The 13,863-nt window shown below is 35.6% G+C and overlaps 1 long non-coding RNA gene across 1 annotated transcript; it reads left to right on the top strand.

Annotated features, from left to right (window-relative positions):
• The first annotated feature begins 1,740 nt into the window (after positions 1-1,740).
• Positions 1,741-3,309, top strand: LOC310719903. Its single transcript, XR_014531598.1, has 3 exons — positions 1,741-1,936; positions 2,251-2,330; positions 3,293-3,309. It is a non-coding gene; the product is annotated as an uncharacterized lncRNA (long non-coding RNA).
• The last annotated feature ends 10,554 nt before the right edge of the window (positions 3,310-13,863 follow it).

Consider the following 13,863-nt stretch of genomic DNA (forward strand, 5'->3'; position numbering starts at 1 on the left):
TATAGTTTCTTATATTCAAAATACAAAAACATGCTATATGTTCTGTCTTTGTTATTACAGCAAAACACATTTCTGTAAAAAAACAAAAAACAAATAAACATTGATCCATGGAACAGCCAGGAATCTGTAATATGTTATATTTATTTTCTTATAGTGGTGAAAATGACTTACTATTATTAAAGTTATTACATTAACTTTTAATAAGTATTAGTACATTTGAATGGTCAATTAAATTAATTACATCCCAACTGCATTGTTTTTTTTTTTTTATTCTATTATTTTGAATCTAAAATGTAACTTTATAACTGAATTATTTTATTGTATTGTTAACCTATTTAATCCCAATTTTTTTCCAGAGATGACATATATGAATTTGTGTTGTATTTGTAAGTATATTGAACAATCATTGTCAATAATGTAAAAAAATATTTGAAAAAAACATGAAGAAATGTGTTTTATCTCTGGTCACAATTGTGACTGGTGGTAGAACACAGGGAGTCTAAGTCTATGGTGTATATAAATACATAAAAAACTCCAGAAATTCGTTTAAATACTGGATTAAATTAGTGAAGTGTTTTATTTGATTAACAAATAGGTAAACATTGTCTGGCTCAGTTTTAAAAATAACAAATATAAAAAAAAATATATGATAAAATAACACATTATAAGAAATTGCTTAGAATGTAATCATTACAGTATAAATGGCACTTAAAATTACAAAATAAAAGAACCTTTCAGAAATAAAATAATAAATTAAAACAAATAAATAAACAAATGAAAACAAATAAATTATTAAATATGAGCCTATGGTAAGAAAACATGTAACAGAAACAAGGAACATGTAGCAGTTCATTAATAACAACAAAAATTATCAATTAACAGTCACAACTGTGTGCTGGTGTAGAACTCATGTAACTCACAGATTAGATATCACCTTCCTGAAAACATAACATCGGAAAAATATATATAAATCACAACTGTGTCCCGGTGTGGAACTCATTGATAGATAACTCCCTCAGCCATTATGAAACATTTTGAAGCACTCAATATGCATTGGCCTGGCACACTTTTCACAACCAAATGATGTGCGACCATCACAGACACGACATCTGAGAAACCTATTCCCTTCAAAACAAAATGAATAATTACACAATGATTTCTCTTTTGTATAGCTTTTGGAACACATATGCAGGTGTTAAATGTTATGATAAAAACAAATAATCTGCCTACCTGTGTTTATCGGCCAGTGAGCAACACCATCAAACCTGGTAATATCAGTCACAGCAGCTGACATTGAGGAAGGCCTCCCTTGTCCTTTTGGTGCGGTACCAATTTTTTTCAGGAGACTTTGGGCAACTACTCGCTGAAATCCAAGGAGATCATAGTCACCATTCATGACATCTCTGTGGAACAGCCAACTGTTGACCACAGCACTGTGGAGAGTCCAGGCATAAATTGGCCACCACCATTTTTGTTTATCTTATTGTGCTGTGGTAACGGGACACCTGAAGATCATGTAGATCTACTCCTCCCATTTGCTGGTTGTAATTGTGGATTATATGAGGTTGCTGGAGGTAGTCATATGCCTTTCTTTCCTTATTCCATCTCCTAACTGGTAACTCTGTGTAGACATTTTCCACATTGCTTGCAACAGTGACCACACTGTTATCCCTCCACCTCACCAGTAGCTTTTCTCCTTCAGACAGTACTTTTGTGAAGCCCCTCTGTAACTTTTGGAATTCCTTCATTGGTTTAAATGGCACATCACACAACTGGTTTTGCCGCATGGTCCCAGTGCACCCATATCCTCGCTTTGTCATCATAATGTGGTGAAAAGGTTGTCATGCGTGAAGTTGCATCCTCCTGGAACACCAGCTTGATCAGCCAAACCCAGCACTACATTGGCCCATGACATAACCCAGTCTCTGAAAGAAGGGTATGCACTCCAGCATAAGGCTGTGGTAGAGGTAACCCCCTGAGGACACCAGGCTCCAAACCTTATAGCCGTAGCGGATTGGTTTTTCCTTTATGAACTGCTTGTACCTGTGTCGCCCATAGTAGGGAATCATACTCTCATCAGCTGACAGCCATTTACTTAATGGCAGAATTTTGTGAGTTATTGAGCTCCTGGAAGATTGGCCTCACCTTAAAGAAGTGGTAATTGTTGCACTTTGTGTTGTCCACAATATGGATGGATAATAATAATTTTATCAAATATAATAATCTTATCAAATCTGTTTCGTCTCATAGCATTGGAGATGCTGCTGTTGTGGACATCCCCATCTAGTGACCAGAGCAAATGCCGTCATGGAACAGTACAATATCCAGAGGTGAGGAGCACACCATAGAATACAAGTAGTTTATCCATGCTTAAATTAAGAGGTTTGTATTTGTTCTAAACAGAGTAGAGATTTGACATTTCTATGGTAAGATCTCTCAGAGATGGGGGGTACAATGCTAAAAACACATCCAATGGATTCGGATTTGTTGCTTTTAGACATTGTGCTGCTGTTGGATCATACACAATGTAGTCAGGCTAATTGGTTTTTGCTGTTTTTTTTAGACTTTCTGAAAGACCTACTCTTGTTGTTTCTTTTAATCAGCTGAGCAGGGGTGCTTTCTGCCAAGGGCACTGGTATGGTGGTAGTAGTAGCATCTGAATAAGGCAATACAGATGATGAAGCAGCTTCAAGTTGTTTTTTTATGATTTCTTGTTCAGATTTTGAATTTTGGTTGGTCACTGCAGGCAGGTTCAGGGATGTTTTCTGCCAAGGGCGGTATGGTGGCAGTAGTAGCATCTGAAGAGGGCAATAAAGATGATGAAGCATCTTCAAGTTTTTTTGAGGGACTTCTTGTTTGAATTGTGAGTTTTGGTTGGTCCTCGCATTCAGGTTCAATTTCCTCAAAAATATCAGATCCAAACGGTTCTGCAGTAGAATTAAAAATTCTTGATGGTATGTGAACTGAGTCACCAATAAAATCCATGTCAGATGCATCGCTATCACAGTCGCTTTCTATTGCATCTTTCTCTATCCTAGGGACCACTGCTATATTACAAATTGCAGGCTCTGGATCATCAGTGTCAAGTAAATCCAAAACTTAACTTAATGTCAGTCTGAAAGAGAGTTAAAAAAAATAGCACAGAATTACATATGGGGAACATAGACTCCCTGTGTAATACCATATACATAAGAAATAAATATTAATAATATTAATATTAATTATTAAATATTAATAATAAAATAAAATAAAATAAAATACATTTTTCAGCAACTACCTTCTTCTTTTCAAGATAATGGTGGATCAGGTGGCTTTCCTGGTGGATGATCTGCTGTGGCGACCTCTAAGGGGAGAAGCCGAAAAAAGAAGAAGAAGAAGGTGTCTTTCCTGGTGACAAGAGGCAGACATTTATTTAGAAAAAAAACATATAAAATGTGTGAAAAGTTATAAATAAATAAACTATTGTGAATCATGCAATAAATGTATAAAAAGGACAGATTTTTTGCCATGAAGCCCTCTCCAGAACAAATGTAAAAGATGCAGTATACAGTCTATACTTTATGCTACTGTAGAGGTAAATGGAAAACAGTTACAGTATTTATTTTAAGATTTAAACGTTAAAAAGGAGTTTATATCACATCAGTGATTGACCACTATGTTCACTGTGTGCTAAAAGTTTGTGAAGATAAAGCAACAATACATTTATCATATAAAGTATTTCATATATTTTTCATGGTGCTTAAATTTATAGGTGTTTTTTCTCTAGGTGAGAGTTGTTTACCTTTGGGAGTTTCTCCTGGCCTGCTTAAATGAACAGTGCTGACAGTTTTTGGATATAAAGCAACAAAGAAGTGCTGTATGAGCCCAGGATCCCTCTTATTACAGATCCCATTCCTTCCTAAATATCTACAAAGTTCAACACTGCCTCCATTTCTCTTATTCGGATCCAATGTCAAATCCTCCTGCCAGGATTTTTACCCATTATCCACTTCACAATGGCAGTCCAGTCCTAATGCTGGCCATGGCTTGTGTCTCTAAGGACTGAAACTTGTCATGACTTTATTTGCTTCTCTGCCAGCCTTTCCTCCATAAATAGGAACAAAGTGCACCAAAATTTTACTTTAATTCACTGCAGAATGAAAGCACCACTGTTACCCACTGAATAGAGGCCCTCACGTTTAAATCCAATACAAATGACTAATTTCAGTATTATTTAATTTAGGATTTTCTTATCATTTCCTACTTTAGCTAGAGTTTGAATGTGCAGCAGACTTGTTTTATATGACTGGTTATATATTACATGACAACTGTAAGTAGTGCACATTTTATAAGAATAAATACATATATACCTAAATGGCCTGCATTGAGAACATTAAACATTACACATTAAGTACAGAGTTGTTTGAAATGCGCCTCTCCACATGCATTTTCCATTATGAAAAATGAGCATTACAACAAAATTTGAAATTCAGATGGTTTTCCTTGGGGACTCCCATTTGCAATGTGCAGCAGTAATGTATTTGTTGTCTTTATCACTTACCACTGCCACTGAACATCATTAGGTAATGTGGAGTCGCTGGTGGAGCAAAATAACATGTTTATCATAATTATTTGTCTTGGATATCATTTTAGGGCTGCAGACTTGCGTGCTGTCTCTCCGACTGTTACTGCTTTGCCATGCTGTCCAAATCTTGCCATTCATCATTGGACTTTTACATACTGGTTTCTGGGAAAGAACATCATTAGTATTGCATGTTTATAAAGGAGAACAAAATGGCATTTGGGGAACAATAAGACAGCCTGCGGAGTGAAATGTTAGAGACTATCTACAGTATGGTCTATAGCATCATTACCATGAATAGCTTTTAGGCTGATCTCTGCAAAAGCTTTGTCACCTAAAGAAAACTGGGGCCATGCAGCGACTTTAACTGATGTGAACATCTTAATTTAAAATTAAGAGTCACAATTAATGCATTAACTAGCATTTTAGAGTTAACAAACAGCAAATATTATTTAACAGGGTGGCAGGTACAAAGAAATTGCTGCATTAATGTGTGTGTTCATAAACACAAAAAGAAAAAAGATTGGGTGAAAAAAAATACATTCAGGTCACAACGCTAGCGCACTCTTAATAGAATGAGATTCCTATATACAGTTTCCTATATATTGTAATTTTTGTATTTCTTTGGTGAATTATATTCCTTTTGTGTTTTAAATCAACAATTAAAGGGTTTCTGTTTTGTAAACTACAAATACACAATATGTGGTAATTCAAGTTCAAGCAATGCAGCATGTGTAGAATTATATTTTTGGAGAAGCGATTAAGAGGTAGTTTATCCTCAGTGTCCAATGTACAAACTCTTAAATGGTGCTGTGATGTGTGTTATGTGTAGGCCTTGCTAAAAAATATACATCTTTAATCTACACTTAAACTGGGAGAGTGTGTCTGAGCTCCGAACACTGTCAGGAAGACTATTCCAAAGTTTAGGAGCTAAATGTGAGAATGCTCTACCACCTTTAGTGGACTTTGCTATTTTCTGAACTCCAGAAGCCTGGAGTTTTGAGATCTCAAAGAACATTGCGGATTGTAGCATGTTAAAAGCAGAGGCGGGAAGTAACAAAGTACAAATACTTTGTTACTGTACTTAGGTAGATGTTTCTGGTATCAGTACTTCACTCCACTATTTATTTTACTATTTATTTTTCGGACAACTCATTAAATTTTTACACAAATATCTGTACTTTCTACTTTTAAAATTTTTAAACCAGCCTCGTTACTTTTAGTATTATTTCTTCTCATTTTGACCCATCATTGTGCGGCTTTTTTCACCATATCACTGGTGTATTATTTCCTGGCTATCAGACGTGGACGTAGACAAGCGGAGCTAACAATGAGCAAGACAACAAGAAGAATGGTTCATTAGAATTCAGAGGGAGTCACCGATGTGAAAATAAATCAAAACAAAGACATTCCTCAACACTAATGGACATATATAAGGGAGATGTTCGAAATTATCGGTGTAAAAAAGTGCTGGCTTTCAAGAATTCGCCGTAAAATACGAGAAAGCACATACAGGTAATCTAACGTTTTATTATTATATCTTTCTTTTCATAATAAAAATAATAATAATAATAATAATAATAATAATACAATTTTATTTATAGAGCACCTTACAACAGCCAAAAGGAGCAAAAGGCACTTTCCAGTAAAAACAATAAAAGACAAAAAAATATAACAATAAAATAACAGTTGAATCAGAGGCTACGTGTTAAAAGCTTGTATAAATAAATGTGTTTTTAACTGTGATTTAAAAACACTCAGCACAGTGATGCTTCGAAATGTGTGCCGGAAGTTACCGTTACAAGTTCAGCGAGGTAGGCAGGGGCCAGACCATTGATGGCCTTGAACACGAACAGCAGGACCCTATACTCCACCCTAAGCTGCACGGGAAGCCAGTAAAAATCACAATGTATGATTTTTTTAACTATTTATTTGTATGATACAGCTGCAAATAAGTATTTGAACACCTGTCTATCAGCTAGAATTCTGACCCTCAAAGACCTGTTAGTCTGCCTTTAAAATGTCCACCTCCACCAAATTTATTATCCTAAATTAGATGCACCTGTTTGAGGTCGTTAGCTGCATAAAGACACCTGTCCACCCCATACAATCAGTAAGAATGCAACTACTAACATGGCCAAGACCAAAGAGCTGTCTAAAGACACTAGAGACAAAATTGTACACCTCCACAAGGCTGGAAAGGGCTACGGGGAAATTGCCAAGCAGCTTGGTGAAAAAAAGGTGCACTGTTGGAGCAATCATTAGAAAATGGAAGAAGCTAAACATGACTGTCAATCTCCCTCGGACTGGGGCTCCATGCAAGATCTCACCTCGTGGGGTCTCAATGATCCTAAGTAAGGTGAGAAATCAGCCCAGAACTACACAGGAGGAGCTGGTCAATGACCTGAAAAGAGCTGGGACCACCGTTTCCAAGGTTACTGTTGGTAATACACTAAGACGTCATGTTTTGAAATCATGCATGGCACGGAAGGTTCCCCTGCTTAAACCAGCACATGTCCAGGCACGTCTTAAGTTTGCCAATGACCATTTGGATGATCCAGAGGAGTCATGGGAGAAAGTCATGTGGTCAGATGAGACCAAAATAGAACTTTTGGGTTATAATTCCAATAAACGTGTTTGGAGGAAGAAGAATGATGAGTACAATCCCAAGAACACCATCCCTACTGTGAAGCATGGGGGTGGTAGCATCATGCTTTGGGGGTGTTTTTCTGCACATGGGACAGGGCGACTGCACTGTATCAAGGAGAGGATGACCGGGGCCATGTATTGCGAGATTTTGGGGAACAACCTCCTTCCCTCAGTTAGAGCATTGAAGATGGGTCGAGGCTGGGTCTTCCAACATGACAATGACCCGAAGCACACAGCCAGGATAACCAAGGAGTGGCTCTGTAAGAAGCATATCAAGGTTCTGGCGTGGCCTAGCCAGTCTCCAGACCTAAACCCAATAGAGAATCTTTGGAGGGAGCTCAAACTCCATGTTTCTCAGCGACAGGCCAGAAACCTGACTGATCTAGAGAAGATCTGTGTGGAGGAGTGGGCCAAAATCCCTCCTGCAGTGTGTGCAAACCTGGTGAAAAACTACAGGAAACGTTTGACCTCTGTAATTGCAAACAAAGGCTACTGTACCAAATATTAACATTGACTTTCTCAGGTGTTCAAATACTTATTTGCAGCGGTATCATACAAATAAATAGTTTAAAAAAATCATACATTGTGATTTCTGGATTTTTTTTTAGATTATGTCTCTCACAGTGGACATGCACCTACGATGACAATTTCAGACCCCTCCATGATTTCTAAATGGAAGAACTTGCAAAATAGCAGGGTGTTCAAATACTTATTTTCCTCACTGTATATACAGTATGTATATATATATATATATATATATATATATATATATATATATATATATATATATATATATATATATATATATATATATATATATACACACACACACACACACACACACACAAATATTGGGACACATGACCTTTCCTGCTCTATGTGGTTCTTTTCCAAACTGTTACCACACATCTGGAGACACACAATTGTACAAGATGTCTTTCGATGCACTATAATACAATTTTGCATTCACTTGAACTTGGAAACCCAAACCTGTTCCAGCATGGCACTACCCCTGTGCACAAAGTGAGCTCCTTGAAGATCTGGTTTACATGCTTTGGAGTGGAAGATCTTCAGTGGCCTGCTGTAGAGCTCTGATCTCATCCCTACTGAACACCTTTGGGATGAATGTGAACACTGACTGCACCCCAGTTCTCCTAACCTACCTGACTTTCATAATACTTCTGTGGCTGATGAACACAAATATCCTTAAGCACACTCTAAAAATCTAGTGGAACATCCTTCCAGAAGAGTGGAAGGAATTATAGGAGCAAATTGGGACTAAATGTTGAATTCAATGCTCAAAAATTAAATACCGTACTTATGACCAGGTGACCCAATACTTTTAGAAATATAGTATATATATATATATATATATATATATATATAATACAAATTACAAAATTAATACAAATTAATACAAAAACAATGTCTAGAACAAGATAACAGACTAAGATGACATAAAAAAAATTTATATATATATATATATATATATATATATATATATATATATATATATATATATATATATATATATATATATATAAATTTTTTATGTCATCTTAGTCTGTTATCTTGTTCTAGACATTGTTTTTGTATTAATACAATGATATAATGTGAGGTTCAGTTACCAGCGTGACACTAAAACAGGTAGTGGTAACGGCTACTTTTTACTTAAGTACATGCCAGAGCCTGAACTTCTTTACTTTAACTTGAGTAAAAAAGTGTCAGTACTTCAACTTTTACTGGAATCTTTTAAAACATGAGTATCTGTACTTCTACTTAAGTAAACGATGTGTATATGTAAATGACCATTAAATCTTCCAATCACGGACGCTTTACCTCCGTCCAATAGAGGGCAGTGTGGTCATGTATGGCGCTGTGGGACATTAGTGAATTTGGTTACGTGAAATGGCAGTCTGATTTGTTAACGAAAGGAAAGGTGGACTTTTGGCTGTACTGGTGTCAAACACGCGTTCTTAAAAGGGTTTCTTCCTGCCTCTTAGCTCCTAGCTGATGAAGGGCACAAGGTATCATTTTAATTTCATTTGTGTGGGAAATTTGGTGGTTTTGAAATGTTTATTTTAGCCATCTCCATTGAAGCTAATGGTTAATGCTTAGCAGGTCGCTAATGTATGTATGCAGGTTAGCATTTTACGTGCTGATTTTGCTATATAGAGATTGGAGCATTAATTGTAATTGTTGTTTTAAGCATAATAAGGTGTATTATTATTTTGTTAACATTATGATTGATGTGTGTTCAGTTCAAACGTGTTGTTTGTAGCTATGTGAGTTTTACTTAGTCACTTTGTATGTTTTGTGTTTTTATTCAGCTCTTACGGCCCTTATTTTGGACATTAAAATCCTTAATAAACATCAGTTTCAAGAGAGTAAAGTGTATCTGTTTAGCTGGGTATGCTACAGTATACCTTTGCCACCTCTGGTTAAAAGACTGGATAGATACATGGGTGCTAAACCATTTAGGGCTTTGTAAGTAAATATCAATAATTTGTAGTCGATTCTTAACAGGTAGCCAGTGTAGGGATGATAAGATTGGGGTTATATAGTAACATTTTCTTGACCTTATGAGAATTCTGGCTGCTGCATTCTGGACTAACTGTAGCTTGTTTATTAATGATGCAGGACCACCACCTAGTAATGCATTACAATAGTCCAGTCTGGAGGTCATGAACGCATGGACGAGCTTTTCTGCATCAGATTATAGACAATATGTTTCTTATTTTAGCAATATTTCTAAGGTGGGAGAAGGCTGTTTTTGTTATATAGTTGATATGATTGTCAAAAGACAAGTTGCTGTCTCCCAACAATTGTTGAACTAGTAGTTACAGAACATCCTTCTAAATGCAAGTTGAAATGCTGGAGCTTCTGTTACTGTTTTTGGGACCAATGAGTGAAATCTCTTTCTTATCAGAATTTAATAATAGAAAGTTATGCGTCATCCAATCTTTAATTTTTTTTACACACTCAGTTAACCTGGCCAATTAAGATGTTTCAACTGGTTTAGGGCTGTAACGATTCCTCTAATAACTTGAGTAATTCAATTACAAAAATTAATTGAGGCATATTATTTTGACTAGATGCTTAGTTTAGTCCATTTAACTACACATGGAGTAATGTGCTTCCCACGGACCATTATTACTGATGCACCACCCACTAAACTCCGGAGCATTCTGGACAGGGAACACAGAAGACGCTGCAGGATAAAAAAAAATGGAAGAACGGGGAGAAAACAGCGAGGGGCGGGGAGAGTCATATGTAAGCCTGTTTCCGCCACATTAAATAGAAAACTTTTTTTCCTCACAGTTCTGACTTTTTTCTCACAATTCCAGTTTGTTTGTTTTTTGCACCCCCTATAGTGGCAAAAAGCTTTACATGTTAAAAGTGAAACAGGCTACAATCAATAGAATCACATCCCTGAAGAGAACTCTGTCTAACAATCAGCTCTGGGGAAGACGGAACAGGACAACTGAAGCAGAGGAGGCCTTAATCATACACCAACAGATTTAAACTTCAGGCCGAAAACATGTATAACGGTGGATGCACCAGAAATGTGGAATGTTTACGAAAAAGAAAGTCAGAATTGCGAGGAAAAAAGTCAGAATTACAAGCAATGACGTCAGAATTGTGGTAAAAAAAGAAATCGGAATAACAGTAGGCAAACTTTATGTGGCAGAAACGGCCTTCCATAGAATTCAGGCCAAAAAAAGTTTCCAAAGTTTAGGATAATTTCTAACTAAAACAAAGAAAACACAATACAGTGCATTTACCTTTTTTTTTTTTTAAAGAGTAAGCTGAATTCTTTTATTTATTTATGATTTTTTAATGTATATATTTGTACTTACATTTTGATGTAATATGGCAATTAAATGCACTAAATGGGTTTAGTTTTCACAGATATTCTTGTATGCCATTTCAGCAATAAAGATACACATTTTTCTGAAAAGGAAACAAGTTACTTGTTTATTTTAAGAGACTTGTCTTATTTTCTCTTGTATATTTACTACTGCTCTTCAATAAAGAGAAAGTACTTTTTATCTGATTACTCGATTAACCAATGGAATAACCAATGGAATAAAATACTCGATTACTAAAATAGTTGATAGCTACAGCTCTAGTCTGGTTGTCATGAGGTATTTAGCTGGTATTTAGGTATTTAGCTATTTATCTTCAGCATTGCAATGTAATACCTAAAATTATCCTCATAATTCATGACTTTTGGCAACCTTTTAACATTCTTTCAAATATATTAAGACATTTTAAGGCAATCATATTTTTTGACAACAAGCAAGGAGGTTTTAATTTCTAGTTCACTGTAATCTCAGTAGAAAATAACAGTGGAAAACAAAAAAATCACTGGAGTTTAACAATAGTTGAATTTTATGTAATATAAAACCAATGCAAATGATCCAGGTTGTGGCCAGCTATACACATTCAGAATAGTAATAATATATTTAATGATGTTCTTTATCATGTCGCTGTCCCTTGACCTCTAAAGTGTCACAATGTGGCGAATAACACATTGTGAGTAGTAAATCCATCCAAATCTAAGCATAACATAGCAGGCAAAAACATTTCCAGACATTTATTCATACATATGGGAAATAATATAGGCTAATATTCCTGTCTTACTACTCTGAGTCTTCATATTTGCAATATTGGATTATTATTATTGAGGTTAGCAAACTACATACAGGGCAAACCCCAGAGTGTAACACTGCCCTGAAGCAAACTGCAAAAAGACAGCCATGTATCTGATTCTTAATAATGGAAAAATATTTTAGACATGGCATTCTATTCCCAGTAACACTGCTGTACAACTGCTTTTGTTAGAAATTAGACTTGACATTAATGCATAACAACAGGACTTTAATAAATTGCAGGAGCACAACAGCAATAAAAAATAAAAATAAAAAAACAAACTATATATAAGTATTTCTTTTAGTAATAATATAATGTTCTTATTAGATATTCACTGTTATCATGGTATATTAATTTTGCAGTAACTTTTAGTATAATACTTTAATGTTTGGACAATTTTTAACTATTTAAATGTAATAGTACAATTGTAGAAATTAGTAAAATAGTTTAAAAGATTAAAATATAGTAATAAATAATGGCACATAGTAGTAAAAGGAAAGAAATATCCTACAGTAGAAAATCTAAAATCTAAATTGAATGGAATAAGTTCAACTGAAAACAATGAAACCTGAAACCCTGAGACAAACTCATTACAGTATTGGAATTTGTGCTTTGTTTACATATAATGTAAACAATTATGTTTTTCTGTTTATGTTTATCTGTTATTAATATGACTAATCTGCACAGGTTTCTTTTATAATGTAACTAATAGACTTCCAAATAACATTTATTATACTGTTCAGTTATACATTTCTATCTATTGAATTAATGTGAAATTAATATAAATATTTAATGTTATTCGATTCATCAATACCTATGATTAGTGTAAACATATAGTATTTATTTTTGTATTGTTGTACTTGTGTATTGTATTTTGTATTGTATGTATTTTTATCTTTTCAATTCTTACCAAAGTAATGTTGGATATAAAATTATTTTGGAACAATTTTTGCTATTTAATTTTTCTTATAAATATCATATTTGTTCCCATTTTTTCTAATTAATTATCACGTTATAACCATATGGCTAGAGGGCAATGCAGATTGAGAACGCTTATTAATAACAATGACAGACAAGTCCAAATGTTCTGCTTCTTCTTTCGGCTTCTCCCATTAGGAGTCACCACAGCGGATCATCTGTCTCTCTACATCTGCCTCTTTCAAAAAAACTACCTGCATGTCTTCCCTTAGCACATACATAAACCTCCCCCTTGGCCTTCCTCATTTCTCCCTTACTGGTGGTTCCATCCTCAGCAGGTGAAGAGGGCAGCAGGTGAAGAGGGATGTGGCAAAAGCCAAGGAAAATGTATATGAGGAGCTGTATGAGAAGTTGGACACTAAGGACAGAGAAAAGGATTTGTACCGATTGGCCAGGCAGAGGGACCGAGCTGAGAAGGATGTGCTGCAAGTAAGAGCAATAAAGGATGGAGATGGAAATGTGTTGACTAGTGAGGAGAGTGTGGTGAGAAAATAGAGGGAGTATTTTGAGCAGCTGATGAACGTGAAAAATAAGAGAGAGAGAAGGTTTATTGGTGTGGAGTTGGTGAAGCAGGAAATGGATAGGATTAGTAAGGAGGAAGTGAGAGCAGCAATTATTAGCATTAAATGTTGAAAGATCGTTTGGACCAGATGACATACCGGTGCGAAGGTGCCTGAGGAATGGAGAAGGAGTGTGCCGGTACCGATATTTAAGAATAAGGGAGATGTGCAGACCTGCAGTAACTACAGGGGAATAAATTGATAAGTCACACCAGGAAGTTATGGGAAAGAGTAGTGAAAGCCAAGCTGAGAGAAGAGGTGACTATCTGTGAGCAGCAGTATAGTTTCATGCCGAGGAAGAGCACCACAGACGCTTTGAAAATGTTAATGGAGAAGTATAGAGAAGGTCAGAAGGAGTTGCATTGTGTGTTTGTGGATTTAGAGAAAGCGTGCGACAGGGTGCCAAGAGAGGTTGAGAAGAGCCTGGAGGGGTGGAGGTACGTGCTGGAGAGAAGGGGA

Source organism: Silurus aristotelis (genome assembly GCF_946808225.1).
Source record: "Silurus aristotelis genome assembly, chromosome: 25".
Classification (NCBI taxonomy): domain Eukaryota; kingdom Metazoa; phylum Chordata; class Actinopteri; order Siluriformes; family Siluridae; genus Silurus; species Silurus aristotelis.